Source organism: Oncorhynchus tshawytscha, linkage group LG14 (assembly GCF_018296145.1).
Source record: "Oncorhynchus tshawytscha isolate Ot180627B linkage group LG14, Otsh_v2.0, whole genome shotgun sequence".
NCBI lineage: Eukaryota > Metazoa > Chordata > Actinopteri > Salmoniformes > Salmonidae > Oncorhynchus > Oncorhynchus tshawytscha.
Window position 1 is genome coordinate 600055 of NC_056442.1, and position 16576 is coordinate 616630.

General features: G+C 44.2%; 1 protein-coding gene across 1 annotated transcript in view; it reads left to right on the forward strand.

Moving 5' to 3' along the window:
* The first annotated feature begins 2289 nt into the window (after positions 1-2289).
* Positions 2290-16576, forward strand: part of LOC112255115 (filamin A-interacting protein 1-like) — an 87543-nt gene continuing 73256 nt past the window's right edge. The window contains 1 exon segment of the mRNA XM_042296683.1: positions 2290-2635. The gene's annotated coding sequence lies outside the window, so the exon portion shown is untranslated.

Genomic DNA, 16576 nt, shown 5'->3' on the forward strand with positions numbered 1-16576 from the left:
CCTCTCTCCCTCCCTCTCACTCTCTCTCCCCCTCTCACTCTCTCTCCCTTCCTCTCCAGGTGGAGGTGTTATATATACATATACTCAGTGGGATGGATCATGGCTCAGATCAGGGATGCGACGGGAATAGCCTTCCCCCTCCTGCAAGGTGTGATGGGAATAGCCTTCCCCCTCCTGCAAGGCTCCCGGCAGGCTGGGTGACGATGAAAGATGATGGGCAGGTGGAAACTTCTAGCCCTGCACATTCAGCTGGACCACGCTGGGAGCTGTCAGTGAGGTTCATTTTGTGATGCTTGTGATTTGTGGGCCTCAACAATCACTCATATTAGCAAACTTATTTAATTTCAAACTACACATTTCTCTAGTATGGCCAACGATGAACTAGTTATATCTGAGGGCACAGGAACTAGCCTGAGTCCCTCATCTGTTTGTGCTGTCTTGACAACCGCTATGTCAACGTCACGCCAAAGTTGCACAAGACAGCATAAACAGAGTTGGGAGTCAGGCTAGACAGGAACGTCCCTCAGAGTTCATAGTGAGTTGATGAATGATGTGTGTAGTTGGCAACTCAATGTGTTTTTGAACTGCACACACTATAAAGAGCCTCCTCTCAACTCTCTGGAATAAGTTAGCCTGGCTATATAATCTATTTTCCTGTATTCCAACAGTTTATTTTACAGTGGGGACTGAGTGTGCATTGTCATACTGTCCTGCGTTATTGTTCTCCTGAGTAGGACAACAGGTGGCTCTGATAGTACAGGCCACGCTGCGTCTCCATGACAACCCCCAGCACATTGTAGATAATGTCAGAGTTGATGGGAGCCCATTGAGATCTAAATCTATAAGGGGATATTTTCTACCTCCCCTAGCAGGCACTGTGAGGCCCACCTTTTAGTCTGTTTCTGACCAGATGTATGTGTATGTGCCAAGGAGAGGTTCCGATGACGGCTGGGGACTGACACAATGGAAGCCTCGAATGTGCCTTTACCTCACCACACACGCAGTTTGTGTCAGTCCAGACGCACTTCCAGACACTGAAACATTGACACCACTGCTACTCAGGAGAAGGCCAGAGGAAAAGCCTTCCCACCCACACACACACCGCACTGCTCACTGATGGAAAACACAGACCCGCACGGAGCCAAGGACACATTGAAAGGAGTCTGAGATGTAGTCCCGTGGTTGCCGTGGTCGGACAGAAAACAGTCCCACAGGAGAGCATGCCTCAGTGAAGGTCCAAGCGTAGAACAGTATACTTCTGGAATAGAATGCTGGGTTTTAAAGGGGAAAAACATGCTGTGAAATTCAGTGATTCTTTGAAAAATAAAATAATACAATTATTTTCAGAGTTGACTGGCAAATGATCATAGAATCTTGACATTGTTTTGAATACTGCTATGCTCCTATCAGACCACCATTTTGATTCCCCACATGCAAATCAAATACCAGAGCAGGTGACATGGTCACCCGGACTCTATTGTCATCCAGAATAGACCACCTGAGTCAAATAAAACCTACAATGCATTTTACTCTGTCACCTTGTGTCACCTATTGTTTAAGCTGTGGGTGATGTGGGTACCAGTGTCCTCAGTAAAACTAAGTTCCTGACTACATAAAGGGATCAGCTTTCCAAAGCTGTCCTGATGAAGGTAGATTCCATAGAATGACATATAGAACTATAGGATGTGTATGGTAGATGCTATTTGGGTCTTACTGGCCAGTCTCTTTCAACTTGGGAACTGTCTATACTTCATGTTCCCTTGTCAAGCTTTTCACGCTCTTCATAAAACAACAATCAACCAATCCCAAACTGACTAACCTACCCCTGGGCACTTGAAACAAGTTACACCCCCCCCCCCCTCTCTTCTTCCTCTTTCCTTCCTCTCTCTCTGTCTCCACGGGGACAGTCCCAGACTCCTTAGGGATCAGTTCCCTGACAGGACCATCTGGCCAAGTGTGTGTGTGTGTGTGTGTGTGTGTGTGTGTGTGTGTGTGTGTGTGTGTGTGTGTGTGTGTGTGTGTGTGTGTGTGTGTGTGTGTGTGTGTGTGTGTGTGTGTGTTGTGTTTGTGTGTCATTAAGGGTAGGTTAAATTTAGCAGCGAGGCAGATATCTGCATGCCAGGTCCTATCTGTCCCTTTACCCCCTCCCTCCCTCTCTCTCTTCTTCCCTCCCTCCCCCTCTCTCTCCTTCCCTCCCTCCCTCTCTCTCTCCTTCCCTCCCTCTCTCTCTCCTTCACTCCCTCTCTCTCTCTCTCCTTCACTCCCTCCCTAGTCATTTCTCTCCACTGCACCACACTGTCCTTCTATCCAGTCCTCTATCACAGCAGCGTCTCATTCCCCCTCTTTCTGTCTCTCTCTCTCCCAGGCACGCTCCCTCTCTCCGTTATATCGGCGGGAGAGTGATTCACCCCCCTCCTCCTCCCCCATCGCTCTTACTGGATTGTACAGACAGAGGCAAGCTGAGGACACAGGAGAGGAGAAAAAGGGCTCGATCAGGGAAGGAAGACGTGGAAACACTACACACTGGATAACATTTCCTCTCTGCTGGCAGGGGGCTACAGAGCAACACAGTGACACTGCAGCAGTAGCAGCAAGCAGCAGTCTGGACTACAGCTTTGACTCACCGCTCTCTGAGGTAAGACTGGTTGTCAGCTACACGCTGCAGCTAAACCCAGAGAGGGAGGTCAAACTACATGGACTTCTCTCTCTGTACCCATGACAACCCTCTTTGTCTACAGTATTCCATTCAGTTTATCATGTGCATTCTGCAGTGTATGGAGACAGGCTGGTGTTGAGTGGGTGTTGCTGTGACGATGTTGTGGCTAATCAGACAGGGCAGGTAGACTGCATGAAGGGAACATGTAGTGACCACATAGACCACTCTGCTCACTGTTGTATTCTTAGTGAGGTCAGCTGAGGGAGTTGGTTTACAGATCCACTATCAATCCTATTGACTCCTGTTGATTTGACATGCATATCTGCATGAGTATTGATGTTATGTTTGTGTATCTGGATAAAATATTGTACTGAAAAAAAGGTGCTGTCTAGAACCGAAAGGGTTCTTTGGCTGTCCCCATAGCATATCCCTTTGAAGAACCCTTTTGGTTCCAGGTGTAACCCTTTTGGGTTCCATCTAGAACCCTTTCCACAGATGGTTCTACCTGTAACCCAAAAGGTAATACCTGGAACCAAAAATGGTTATCCAATGGGGACAGCTGGAAAACCCTTTTGGAACCCTTTTTTCTAAGAGTCAGTTTCCAGTCAAAATCCCATGTGATTGACTGCAGCTAATATGAACATATTTATCGATTGTCAACTGAGAAGTGCAGGAAGTATTTACCACTTAGTCCACTGGGCAATAGTGACGTTAAGTTCTGATTACCTTCTAGTCAATTTCCTTACCACACATCAAAGACAAAGGTCAACAAAGATGGGCTATGGATGTTCTACATTGAAGTGGTACAGTGACAGCAGCAGGGTATTTCCTAAGGGCAGCGCGTCCAGGCTCAGGGCCCTGTGCGTCTCAGATCACCAGGGGGCTGTGGGGGATATGGAGGGGCCGAGCCAGATGGGGTTATCAGGCCTTCACCTAGCAGCTCCGTTTTGAACGTGTCGCCCCAGAGCAGGGAGAGGGAGGCAGATGCCTGGCCGTCATCAATACATTTTAGCAGCGACCAGATTCTTCTGGCTGTGGATCAGACTGGCGCAAACATGGCGCCCAAAGCAAGCCCCTCTGTGTTTGGTCGTCATTTCTCAAGCTAGAGCAGGTCATTCTCACGTTTAGAGTAGCTCATTTAGTGGGTACAGTATGGTCAATATGTGACCCAAGAGGAGTCGGTCGTTCAGGGTTCCTAACTTAAAGACCATTAGAACTCCTTCAACATTGTTTACATTTATGTTATCAATTCCCAGGAGGCTCCAGGGTTTGGCATGGCAACCCTACAGTGGTAAAGCACATTGGATGTTTGTGTAACATGAAAAGGACCACATCATCTTCGGTGACAGTACAGACCTTTTAGGTTGATCCCTCTTGCCTTAAGTGTGAACATTAACGATCACCAAATCATTCGGCGTCAACGCCTACCTTTCTCCTCGTGGACATACTTTCTATAGTTCAGGCATTTATGTCAATCCCTCTAGTGTTAAAGTCTGAACATTTAGTGTCACCAAGGCATTCAGGAAACAAACAGCTATAGTGTTAGTCAGTGACTGCCTCTCCCCTCGTCTAACCTGCTAACTGTAGTTCAGAACTTTATGTCAAATCCCTCCAGTGTTGAGTCTGAACATTAGAGGTCATCAATCCATGCAAAACACAGGAATGGTCTGTGTCTGTCTTCCTTCATCTATAACCTGACGAAGCTCCATGCTCTTCTCTAGACATGCCCCTGATATAAGCCTAACACTAAACCTAAACCCAACACTAATCTGTGCTGTAAGAAAATATTTGTCCTGACAGAAGGACACTCAGCAATGCTCCATATGAACTTTTAAAAGGCCTGAGACCCAACAGAGTGGTTTGTGAGTCCAAGCGACAGGCTAACACATACAACCAGGCCTGACCTGAAATACTTTAAGAACTTAAGAGATGGGAAACGTCATTGAATTCATATTAACGACCATTGTGTATGTTGCCAAGGAGTGCCCTCCTTCAAGGAGTCAGTGGGAGTCAATTGGGCACCAGCTCCAAAATCCAACATTAGCATGAATTACGTGAACAAGAAGCACGACATTACAAATATTTTCTGAGATGTGAGATAATTAACTTGTTCTCTGTAATATCATATAGCTTTGAAATCGTGACATTTCATACTTACTTTTTCGACTCATACCTTCATACCACTTTTTAGAAGAGAATGCTTGACAATTAGCTAACAACTGGATGACAACATAAGCCTGATTGGTTGACAGTCTGCTGGGTGGGGCAGCATAGTACTTTCCTCTATTCATTGGCCAATGAGTTTCCCATCTCCTCATTTCTTAAAGTATTTCTGGCATGGCGTGGCCTGTCCGTGGTGCCTGCCTCCTCAGGCGTTGTAATCTGACTGTAAGCCTGGGATGTGGTGAGACAGCTAGGGCCTAGGGAGGGTTTGAGGGTGTGTGGATGTGGTGAGACAGCTAGGGCCTAGGGAGGGTCTGAGAGTGTGTGGATGTGGTGAGACAGCTAGGGCCTAGGGAGGGTCTGAGAGTGTGTGGATGTGGTGAGACAGCTAGGGCCTAGGGAGGGTCTGAGGGTGTGTGGATGTGGTGTGGCAGCTTGGGCCTAGGGAGTGTGTGTATGACAGTGGCTGGTAAAACTTTAAATCAAAGATCGGGCTCATAGTAATGGAACAGTATCAAACCGTCATTAATATGAGCTGCCCTCCCCTCACCAGCCTCCACTGGTGTATGCCCAGGTTACATATGAAGTCCCAGTAGGAGTGTACAGTATGTATGGGATGAACAAGGGAGACAGGGGGTGAGGAGAGAGGGATCAAGGAACAGCTGAATCAGCAGAGCCCAGGGATTTGGGCTTATAAATTCCATTGGGCCATTTGTGTAGTGATGGATTGGATGGGGTACTGATGCAGTGTTGAGCCCATGGTTACCATAGAGATTGTTACCTTGGTTTGGCACTAGCATGCTCTGCCGTCTGGTTCCTTCAGTGTGATTGACAGTTTGGGGGAAGTGGGGCAGTAGTCAGTACATCAGACTGACAAGCACCTCCTGCTGTCTAGAGCTAGAGGGGAATTGGGTTAGTGATCTGTTTACCTTCAGAGTGTGTGTGTGTGTGTGTGTGTGTGTGTGTGTGTGTGTGTGTGTGTGTGTGTGTGTGTGTGTCCGTGCAGGTATCAAATGAATACATGAACAGGTACAGCTGATGCTGCTGTGAGGCCAGATATGAAGCCATGTCTGCAGGCAGTGAGATCTTCACGTTACTGCCACCATCATTCTGTCTCATTAACATGAGCTGTGAGGCCGTGGCCCCTAATACCAACCATGGCTGTAGACTCCTCCCTTCAAATCCCTTCACTAAGGGTTTAAGGGGGGCTGGACGGGGTGTTTGCCAGGCTTCATCAACACTTCATCTGTCTCCTCATGACAGTAGTTGGATTCTGCAGTAACACTTCTTTGGCCCCAATTGCAGATGAACTGAAACCACACAGGGAGTTTCTTCAGAAAGTTGACACAGGTGTTGACTGCATTAAAACCAACATACCCCACAAGCTGCCCCTCCTACTGCTGTGGACATTGATACTGTGCATGCAGGCTTTTGTTCCAGCTCAGCACAACCACAACCACACCTACAGTACCAGTCAAACGTTTGGATACACCTACTCATTCAAGGGTTTTTCTTTATTTTTACTATTTTCTACATGATTCCATGTGTTATTTCATAATTTTGATGTCTACACTAATATTCTACAATGTAGAAAATAGTTTTTAAAAAATGTAAAAAATCTTTGAACGAGTAGATGTGTCCAAACTTTTGACTGGTACTGTAATTCAATAAATCCAATAGCACCAAGCCCTGGACTCACTGAACCCAGTGTGTTAGTGCTGGACCAGGTCTTGTGGTTTGTCCATCATGTGGTCTGAGGGAGGCCATGGAGGAGGCTGGTCAGAGAGACAGTGGCTAGAGAGGGGGTTGAGATGGGGGATGGTCAGAGAGACAGTGGCTAGAGAGGGGGTTGAGATGGGGGCTGGTCAAAGAGACAGTGGCTAGAGAGGGGGTTGAGATGGGGGATGGTCAAAGAGACAGTGGCTAGAGGGGGTTGAGATGGGGGCTGGTCAAAGAGACAGTGGCTAGAGAGGGGGTTGAGATGGGGGATGGTCAGAGAGACAGTGTCTAGAGAGGGGGTTGAGATGGGGGATGGTCAGAGAGACAGTGGCTAGAGAAGGGGTTGAGATGGGGGATGGTCAGAGAGACAGTGGCTACAGAGGGGGTTGAGATGGGGGCTGGTCAAAGAGACAGTGGCTAGAGAGGGGGTTGAGATGGGGGATGGTCAGAGAGACAGTGGCTAGAGAGGGGTTGAGATGGGGGCTGGTCAAAGAGACAGTGGCTAGAGAGGGGGTTGAGATGGGGGCTGGTCAGAGAGACAGTGTCTATAGAGATGGTTGAGATGGGGGATGGTCAGAGAGACAGTGGCTAGAGAGGGGGTTGAGATGGGGGCTGTAGCAGGGTTGACCAGTGCCAGTGGGACTCGAGCCAAGCACATGTAGCTCCCCAAAGAGCAGCGAGGTTGCTTCCTTTTTAGACCAGGTATCCTGTTTCCTCACAGAATGCCACTGGTGTAGTCTCTGGGAAAAGAGCTCTCTCTATATATATATATATCTGAAGAGAAATTCTAATGTTGTTCACCCCCACATCTCCTCCTCCTTCTGCCTGCCAGCCACAACGTGGCTAAATATCAGCATGTTTATTTTTAATCCTCTATTTGTCATTTAGAATCACAGCATAGCTTCAAGCTGCACTGCAGTCGTTGTATCTGTGGGTTGAAGGAGAATTCAGAGCTGTAGGGACTTTTCTCTACCCAGTTAGAGAATATGTAGGGAGGCAGAGAAGTGAGTTGTTTACTAGTCCCTCTTGAGACCTTCTGGCCTAGCTACCAGAGTGACCACGAGCTCTGTCAAAACAAGCCTGCACTGCAGTATTTACACAGTTCAACATTCCTTTTTCCCTACAATCAAGTCAAATCACACAATGGTCTTTGGGTAGTGCGTTGTGAAAACAGCTGATAGACTCCTCTCACAGACAGGTAGAAATAGGTACACTCTTAGAAAAAAGTGTGCTATCTAGAAACTAAAAGGGTTCTTCGGCTGTCCCCATAGGGGAACCCTTTGAAAGGACTCTTTTTGGTTCCAGGTAAAACCCTATGCGGTTCCATGTAGAACCTTCTGTGGAAAGGGTTCTACATGGAACCGCATAGGGTTTTACCTGGAACCAAAAAGGGTTCTTCTAAGGGGACAGCCGAAGAACCCTTTTGGAACCCTTTTTTCTAAAATTGTACAGATTTCAGGATGAGACAGGTGTATGTAGGTGTAGTGGTAGTGATCGGGCTTAAGTAAACAAATACACACATGAAATGGTTGGTCTGATTGTATCCTGCTCAGACTCCTAAAGCCACAGAGCAGGCGGGGAGCATTGGCCACTCGCTGCGTCTATACACAGTACATTAGGTCTGGAGTGATGGATGAGCGTCCCTGCTGCATTAGACACTCAGCAGCAGATGAAAAGGCCTCATTTTAATGTCCGAAAGTGCCGTGCCTGTGGAATCCTATAGCTGGGGTGTTACAGGGTGAATCCCCAGCTTCTAAACTTGTCAGAGGAGGCTGGACCTGCTCAGCCTGAGGTCCAGACTAAGCCTGGTGTGAGACATATTGCTGGTGAGCTAGTGAATAAAGAAGGGATTAGGTTTTAGGCTGATTGGATGAACCATTTCTGGATTGAACATATACAGTGCATTCGGAAACTATTCAGACCCCTTCACTTTTTCCACATTTTGTTACATTACAGCCTTATTGTAAAATTGATGAAATTGTTTTTTCCCCCTTCATCAATCTACACACAATACCCCATAATGACAAAGCAAAAATAGATTTTTAGACATTTTTGCTAATTTATAAAACATAAAAACACAGAAATATGTTATTTACATAAGTATTCAGACCCTTTGCTATAAGATTCAAAACTGAGCTCAGGTGCATCCTGTTTCCATTGATCATCCTTGAGATGTTTCTACAACTTGATTGGAGTCCACCTGGGGTAAATTCAATTGATTTGACATGGTTTGTAAAGGCAGACACCTGTCTATATAAGGTCCCACAGTTGACAGTGCATGTCAGAGCATTAACCAAGCCATGAGGTCGAAGGATTGGATAAGACGGCACAAGTACTGGGTTCCCTGCTAAATGTGAGCTAGTGAAAGAATAAAAGTTAATTGAGTTCCAATTGGTTAAAAAAGGCCCCACTAGTTGCAGTGGCCCATGTTGTTGTCCCGTCTATGACATCACGTCGCTAGGGACGGTCATACTAAAAATGACAGAGAGCGTATCTTGTCACAGCCACACCTTGTGCCACTCTGGAACTCATCAAATGTCAGGAGCAATTATCAGGCTATTTTCTCCCCCTAGAACATGTTCCCCTCAACTGTTCCCTTCTTATTTAAGGCTACTGATTGACTGAGGCATGTTACACACACACAACACTGGATATGAGCTCTGGCCTCCAGGATACAGCATGGTGCAGTGTCAGGCTGGCATGGGGCCCAGTACTGAGCTACCCATGAGGTGTGAGGAGGGTACAGTACACCGTCTGTCTGCCATATAGTCCAGTTAGACCTTATAACAGGCCTGGCTTAAGCTATGGTCCAATCTCTTTTAGACTGCAGCTTTTCTCCACATCGTCTTTCCCTCAGGATACCTGTAAAGGAAGTAGGGCACAGTGGTGTGGAACACTCAGATAGAAATATATTTAGTAGAACAGACATGGCTCTATTACATGTAGAGTAAGGAATCTTGTCAGTTCTTTTTATGACATGTCTACCTGAATGTGTTCCAAATTACCTGCTAGGTAGTTTTGGTAGTTAGGGGCTCGCTGTTGGTAGCTGTTTTGTTTATTTGGATCCTCATTAGCCTTTGCAGAAGCAGCATCTACTCTTCCTGGGGTCCACAGCTATATCAATACCACAACAGATCACTTAGATCTACAGCCATGCTTCGCTAGCTAATCATTGCCAGGAATAATTAACCTGGGCCCGGTTTCCCAAAAGTGTTGGCATTTAGGCTTACGAGCGTTTTAACGATGCATCTTTCCTACAACGGCCGAAGATGTTAAATAGGTTTCCCAAAACACCACGCAGAGAGAACGTTCGCTAAGTGCGTCATTGAGGCCTGGGTTGATACGGATATGATCGAAAGGCAATGCTGCTCTCGGATCAGCTTTCTCTATTCAAATCTTACCTTAACATTCTAATTATTCCACAGTACTGACGATGGATCAGCTACTAGAAAGATATTATCACCTATCACTGCAAATATTAGGCAGCTTATTATAATGCTTACTCTTTAATAATGCACTAAATCAAGATTTTGCACATCATTGCGCACATGTTGTTACACATCATGAAATATATTGAGACAAATTACAGACAGTAGCATACAAGTATCAAAATAGAACTAAATTGATTGAACGTTAAATTGCAATATGATTTACATAGGCCTATAGCCTACTGTAGGCAACTTTGTATTTGTAGTCAACTTTGTTGTGAAGTTATCAGCAGTCACAGAGAGACAGATCAAACATGGGATTCTATGTTTAGCGGAGATCTTCTGTGTATAAAGTGACTTGGGAGGGCAAAAAAGCATCTAACGACGCACTGTTCACCGGACGTGCTACCTGTCCCAGACCTGCTGTTTTCAACTCTCTAGAGACAGCAGGAGTGGTAGAGATACTCTGAATGATCGGCTATGAAAAGCCAACTGACATTTACTCCTGAGGTGCTGACCTGTTGCACCATCGACATCCACTGTGACTATTATTATTTAACCCTGCTGGTCATCTATGAACATTGGAACATCTTGGCCATGTTCTGTTAAAATCTCCACCCGGCACAGCCAAAAGAGGACTGGCCACCCCTCATAGCCTGGTTCCTCTCTAGGTTTCTTCCTAGGTTCTGGCCTTTCTAGGGAGGTTTTCCTAGCCACCGTGCTTCTACACCTGCATTGCTTGCTGTTTGGGGTTTTAGGATGGGTTTCTGTACAGCACTTTGAGATATCAGCTGATGTACGAAGGGCTATATATATACATTTGATTTGATTTGACTTAGCTTTTCTACTAGTGGTCTGAGGCGGTCGTTAGATTAAGAGCGTTTTCAAGTGCAACTTTAATAACAATGTTTTTGGGAAACAGCTCAGAGATTTAACGATGCTCCTTCGATGCTTTTGGGAAACTGTGCCCTGATGTTTTCCATCTTAGATTTGTTAGCGTAAAGGTTCAAATCTCCAAACAGGAGACTCCAGCCAGTGTTAGTCAATACATTACGGTCAATACAAGTGAGTGGTTTTAAATAGCCGATCAATTCTCTCTTTCCCAGCGAGTCAATCAATGAGGAGATGCTTAATGCTTAACTAATCACCATCAAGGGGGAAGAGTGACATCAATTGTGACCTCGACAGCTGGTCAATGGCCTAATTGGTTACTACCTCAGCCTGCTGTGCTAGCAAATAACAATATGTGTTATTCTTAGTAAAGAGTTCAAAGCTTATTGAACTGATATTGTAGCTGTCCAAATTCTTAGATACATGAGATTTCAGTCTGACAGACAGACAGACAACTACCCTTGAGGGTCTGTTGCCATGAGCAACAGTGAGCTAAACTGGTTATAAATCAACTGTGGATGTTTTCACTGTGTGGCTAACCCTTTAGTTTGATTAAAAACACCACATGGATTAAACAGAGAAGATTACAATCACAGTGTCAGGCACCAGGTATATGTACATGTATGTACATGTATTTACGTATATGTAAATTACAGATATTGAAATATATGTTTAAACCTGATATGTACATATTTAAATGTATGTACAAAAATATATGGACATATTACAAAATTGGCCATTTTCATATACTTCTACATAGAGGTTTATACACTGAGTATACAAAACATTAATAACACCTGTTTTTTCCATGACCAGGTGAATCCAAGTGAAAGCTATGGTCGGTTATTGATGTCACTTGTTAAATCCACTTCAATCAGTGAAAACGCAACTTTGGAAACCTAATGCTAAGGTACCAGAGGTCAATGAGACTCGACATTATCATCGAGGTAGAACATTCTGTGAGGTGTGTATTTTACACATGCAATTTACAAATAATGTACATATATTTTATTTATTTATATATCTGATAAATACATTTTCCCAATATATTTAAATATATTAGGTATATATATTTAACCCCCCACCCCCTCCCCCGTAGTGGGGCGGATCGAGTGACCCTAATTATAGCAGGCAGCGGGCCGTTGGGCAGGCGTGGATTACAGAGAGATCATCCCACCTCAAGTCTGGGCATATAAACATACCTTTATTTAACTAGGCAAGTCAGTTAAGAACACATTCTTATTTACAATGACTGCCTACCAAAAGGCCTCCTGCGGGGACGGGGGCTGGGATTTAAAAAATATATATATACAGTGTATAAAAATACACACATATATATATATATATATATACAGTGCCTTGCGAAAGTATTCGGCCCCCTTGAACTTTGCGACCTTTTGCCACATTTCAGGCTTCAAACATAAAGATATAAAACTGTATTTTTTGTGAAGAATCAACAACAAGTGGGACACAGTCATGAAGTGGAACGACATTTATTGGATATTTCAAACTTTTTTAACAAATCAAAAACTGAAAAATTGGGCGTGCAAAATTATTCAGCCCCTTTACTTTCAGTGCAGCAAACTCTCTCCAGAAGTTCAGTGAGGATCTCTGAATGATCCAATGTTGACCTAAATGACTAATGATGATAAATACAATCCACCTGTGTGTAATCAAGTCTCCATATAAATGCACCTGCACTGTGATAGTCTCAGAGGTCCGTTAAAAGCGCAGAGAGCATCATGAAGAACAAGGAACACACCAGGCAGGTCCGAGATACTGTTGTGAAGAAGTTTAAAGCCGGATTTGGATACAAAAATATTTCCCAAGCTTTAAACATCCCAAGGAGCACTGTGCAAGCGATACTATTGAAATGGAAGGAGTATCAGACCACTGCAAATCTACCAAGACCTGGCCGTCCCTCTAAACTTTCAGCTCATACAAGGAGAAGACAGATCAGAGATGCAGCCAAGAGGCCCATGATCACTCTGGATGAACTGCAGAGATCTACAGCTGAGGTGGGAGACTCTGTCCATAGGACAACAATCAGTCGTATATTGCACAAATCTGGCCTTTATGGAAGAGTGGCAAGAAGAAAGCCATTTCTTAAAGATATCCATAAAAAGTGTCGTTTAAAGTTTGCCACAAACCACCTGGGAGACACACCAAACATGTGGAAGAAGGTGCTCTGGTCAGATGAAACCAAAATTGAACTTTTTGGCAACAATGCAAAACGTTATGTTTGGCGTAAAAGCAACACAGCTCATCACCCTGAACACACCATCCCCACTGTCAAACATGGTGGTGACAGCATCATGGTTTGGGCCTGCTTTTCTTCAGCAGGGACAGGGAAGATGGTTAAAATTGATGGGAAGATGGATGGAGCCAAATACAGGACCATTCTGGAAGAAAACCTGATGGAGTCTGCAAAAGACCTGAGACTGAGACGGAGATTTGTCTTCCAACAAGACAATGATCCAAAACATAAAGCAAAATCTACAATGGAATGGTTCAAAAATAAACATATCCAGGTGTTAAAATGGCCAAGTCAAAGTCCAGACCTGAATCCAATCGAGAATCTGTGGAAAGAACTGAAAACTGCTGTTCACAAATGTTCTCCATCCAACCTCACTGAACTCGAGCTGTTTTGCAAGGAGGAATGGGAAAAAATTTCAGTCTCTCGATGTGCAAAACTGATAGAGACATACCCCAAGCGACTTACAGCTGTAATCGCAGCAAAAGGTGGCGCTACAAAGTATTAACTTAAGGGGGCTGAATAATTTTGCACGCCCAATTTTTCAGTTTTTGATTTGTTAAAAAAGTTTGAAATATCCAATAAATGTCGTTCCACTTCATGATTGTGTCCCACTTGTTGTTGATTCTTCACAAAAAATACAGTTTTATATCTTTATGTTTGAAGCCTGAAATGTGGCAAAAGGTCGCAAAGTTCAAGGGGGCCAGTAAGTTGCTCTGGATAAGAGCCTCTGCTAAATTACTGAAACGTTTAAAAAAAATGCATTGGCATTAAGCTCTACATTCTGGTGATGCTTTTTACAGGATAACCTGCAGAGGGCAGCAATTTGTAACTTTTGGGACTTTGTTCTTTATCCTGCACACAAGCGCAACAGCAGCACTGAGTAAGATAACATCATTCTTAAAGGCACTTTGCAGGTATCATGACCCTCCTCCCAATGAGCCCATCCTCTCTGGCAGTTCTGGGCAGAAGGCACCTGTAAACACTGATTTAGGATTAGTGACTTTTCCCGAATTCTTACCTTCACCATAAGGGAAAGAAATGCAAAGCTGACCTTAGATCAGTGTCTCTGACAAAGGACTGACAAGAACGCAGAAATGGGTAATAGGGTCCATTAGGCTGGTCATCAGGTTGTCAGTGTGTCTGATACAGCCTAGATCCCTCTGAATGGTGATTCCTCCTTTCACCACGTCCTGTAACTGTTCATGTCTAGGCCTGACTCACCCTGACCTGTCTGAGAGATCAAATCAAATCACATTTTATTAGTCACATGCACCGAGTGTAGACCTAACAGTGAAATTCTTACTTATGAGCCCTAACTGACAGTGCAGTTTAAATAATTTAAAAAAATAACTAAAATACGAAATTAAAAGATACCTACCACTACGACCTTATGACCCCGAGTGACCTCACAACAAGTCAGTTGATTCCTTCTCATCGTCACACCAACTGAAGTATACACATCAATCCATTTGCGGAGGTTGAAAATCCCTCTTTGTAGGGTTTTCTAATCTCTCAGTGTTTCTGGTTGACTCTTTCTGACCGTTCATCTTTCGCAAGGCACTGTATATATATATATATATATATATATATATATATAGATATATATACATATACATATATAGAGATATAGATATATTTACATATAAATATAGGACAGAACACACATCATGACGAGACAACACAACACTACATAAAGAGAGACCTAAGACAGAACATAGCAAGACAGCAACACAACATGACAACAACACGGTAGCAACACAACATGGTAGCAGCACAAAATATGGTACAAACATTATAGGGCACAGACAGTAGCACAAAGAGAAAGATGGATGGATGCAGGGTGTATGGGATGCAGGGTGTATGGTACTAGCTGAATTTCCACCATTACTTCTCTCCTCTTCCATACCGGAGCTCCACTTCTAGTTTACATGTTTCCCCAGTAGGGGGCATAAAGCTCCAAGCTAAAGTCTGAAAAATGGAACTTGAAGTTTTTGACATCAAGTGGACTAATTGGATCATAGTATGCTTAACTTATTCTAGTATTCTTAGATTCTTAGAAAGGGCCTGGTATTCTAAGTACATTGGTTAGCACACAATGCCATTACATTCATTGTCCCATATCGTACGATGCCGGAAGCACCAAAATCCTGAGGATATATATAGATAGGCTATCATTGTAAGATTGAACGTGGGCGGAGAGAGGCATAACCTGCTTTTATGGGAGAAATAGACCAGAGAAACGGACATGGGACTCTTTCAAGGGGAGACGACAGACAAGACTGTGAAGGGTTACAAGGTGGTGTCACTCCTCTCCAATAGATGAACGGTCAGAAAGAGTCAACCAGAAACACTGAGAGATTAGAAAACCCTACAAAGAGGGATTTTCAACCTCCGCAAATGGATTGATGTGTATACTTCAGTTGGTGTGACGATGAGAAGGAATCAACTGACTTGTTGTGAGGTCACTCGGGGTCATAAGGTCGTAGTGGTAGGTATCTTTTAATTTCGTATTTTAGTTATTTTTTTAAATTATTTAAACTGCACTGTCAGTTAGGGCTCATAAGTAAGAATTTCACTGTTAGGTCTACACTCGGTGCATGTGACTAATAAAATGTGATTTGATTTGATCTCTCAGACAGGTCAGGGTGAGTCAGGCCTAGACATGAACAGTTACAGGACGTGGTGAAAGGAGGAATCACCATTCAGAGGGATCTAGGCTGTATCAGACACACTGACAACCTGATGACCAGCCTAATGGACCCTATTACCCATTTCTGCGTTCTTGTCAGTCCTTTGTCAGAGACACTGATCTAAGGTCAGCTTTGCATTTCTTTCCCTTATGGTGAAGGTAAGAATTCGGGAAAAGTCACTAATCCTAAATCAGTGTTTACAGGTGCCTTCTGCCCAGAACTGCCAGAGAGGATGGGCTCATTGGGAGGAGGGTCATGATACCTGCAAAGTGCCTTTAAGAATGATGTTATCTTACTCAGTGCTGCTGTTGCGCTTGTGTGCAGGATAAAGAACAAAGTCCCAAAAGTTACAAATTGCTGCCCTCTGCAGGTTATCCTGTAAAAAGCATCACCAGAATGTAGAGCTTAATGCCAATGCATTTTTTTTAAACGTTTCAGTAATTTAGCAGAGGCTCTTATCCAGAGCAACTTACTGTAGTGGGGCATTTTTGTACTGGTCCCCCATGGGAGTCGAACCCACAACCCTAAAGTTGCAAACGGCATCCTCTACCCACTGTTCCACAGGGGACCCTATGGAGTGAGCACTCTTCTTCCTGCATGGGAAAACAGTATAGAGAACGCTACTATAAACTCAAGTTTATCCTGTAGGTTGCCCTACAGTATGTCAGACATTTGAGAGTAACATTTACCATGGCGATTTATGATAGGCGATCATTACCATTGCTGGCTCAACATAGCCTAGTGACATCTCTACAGCTATATGAGATGGCGC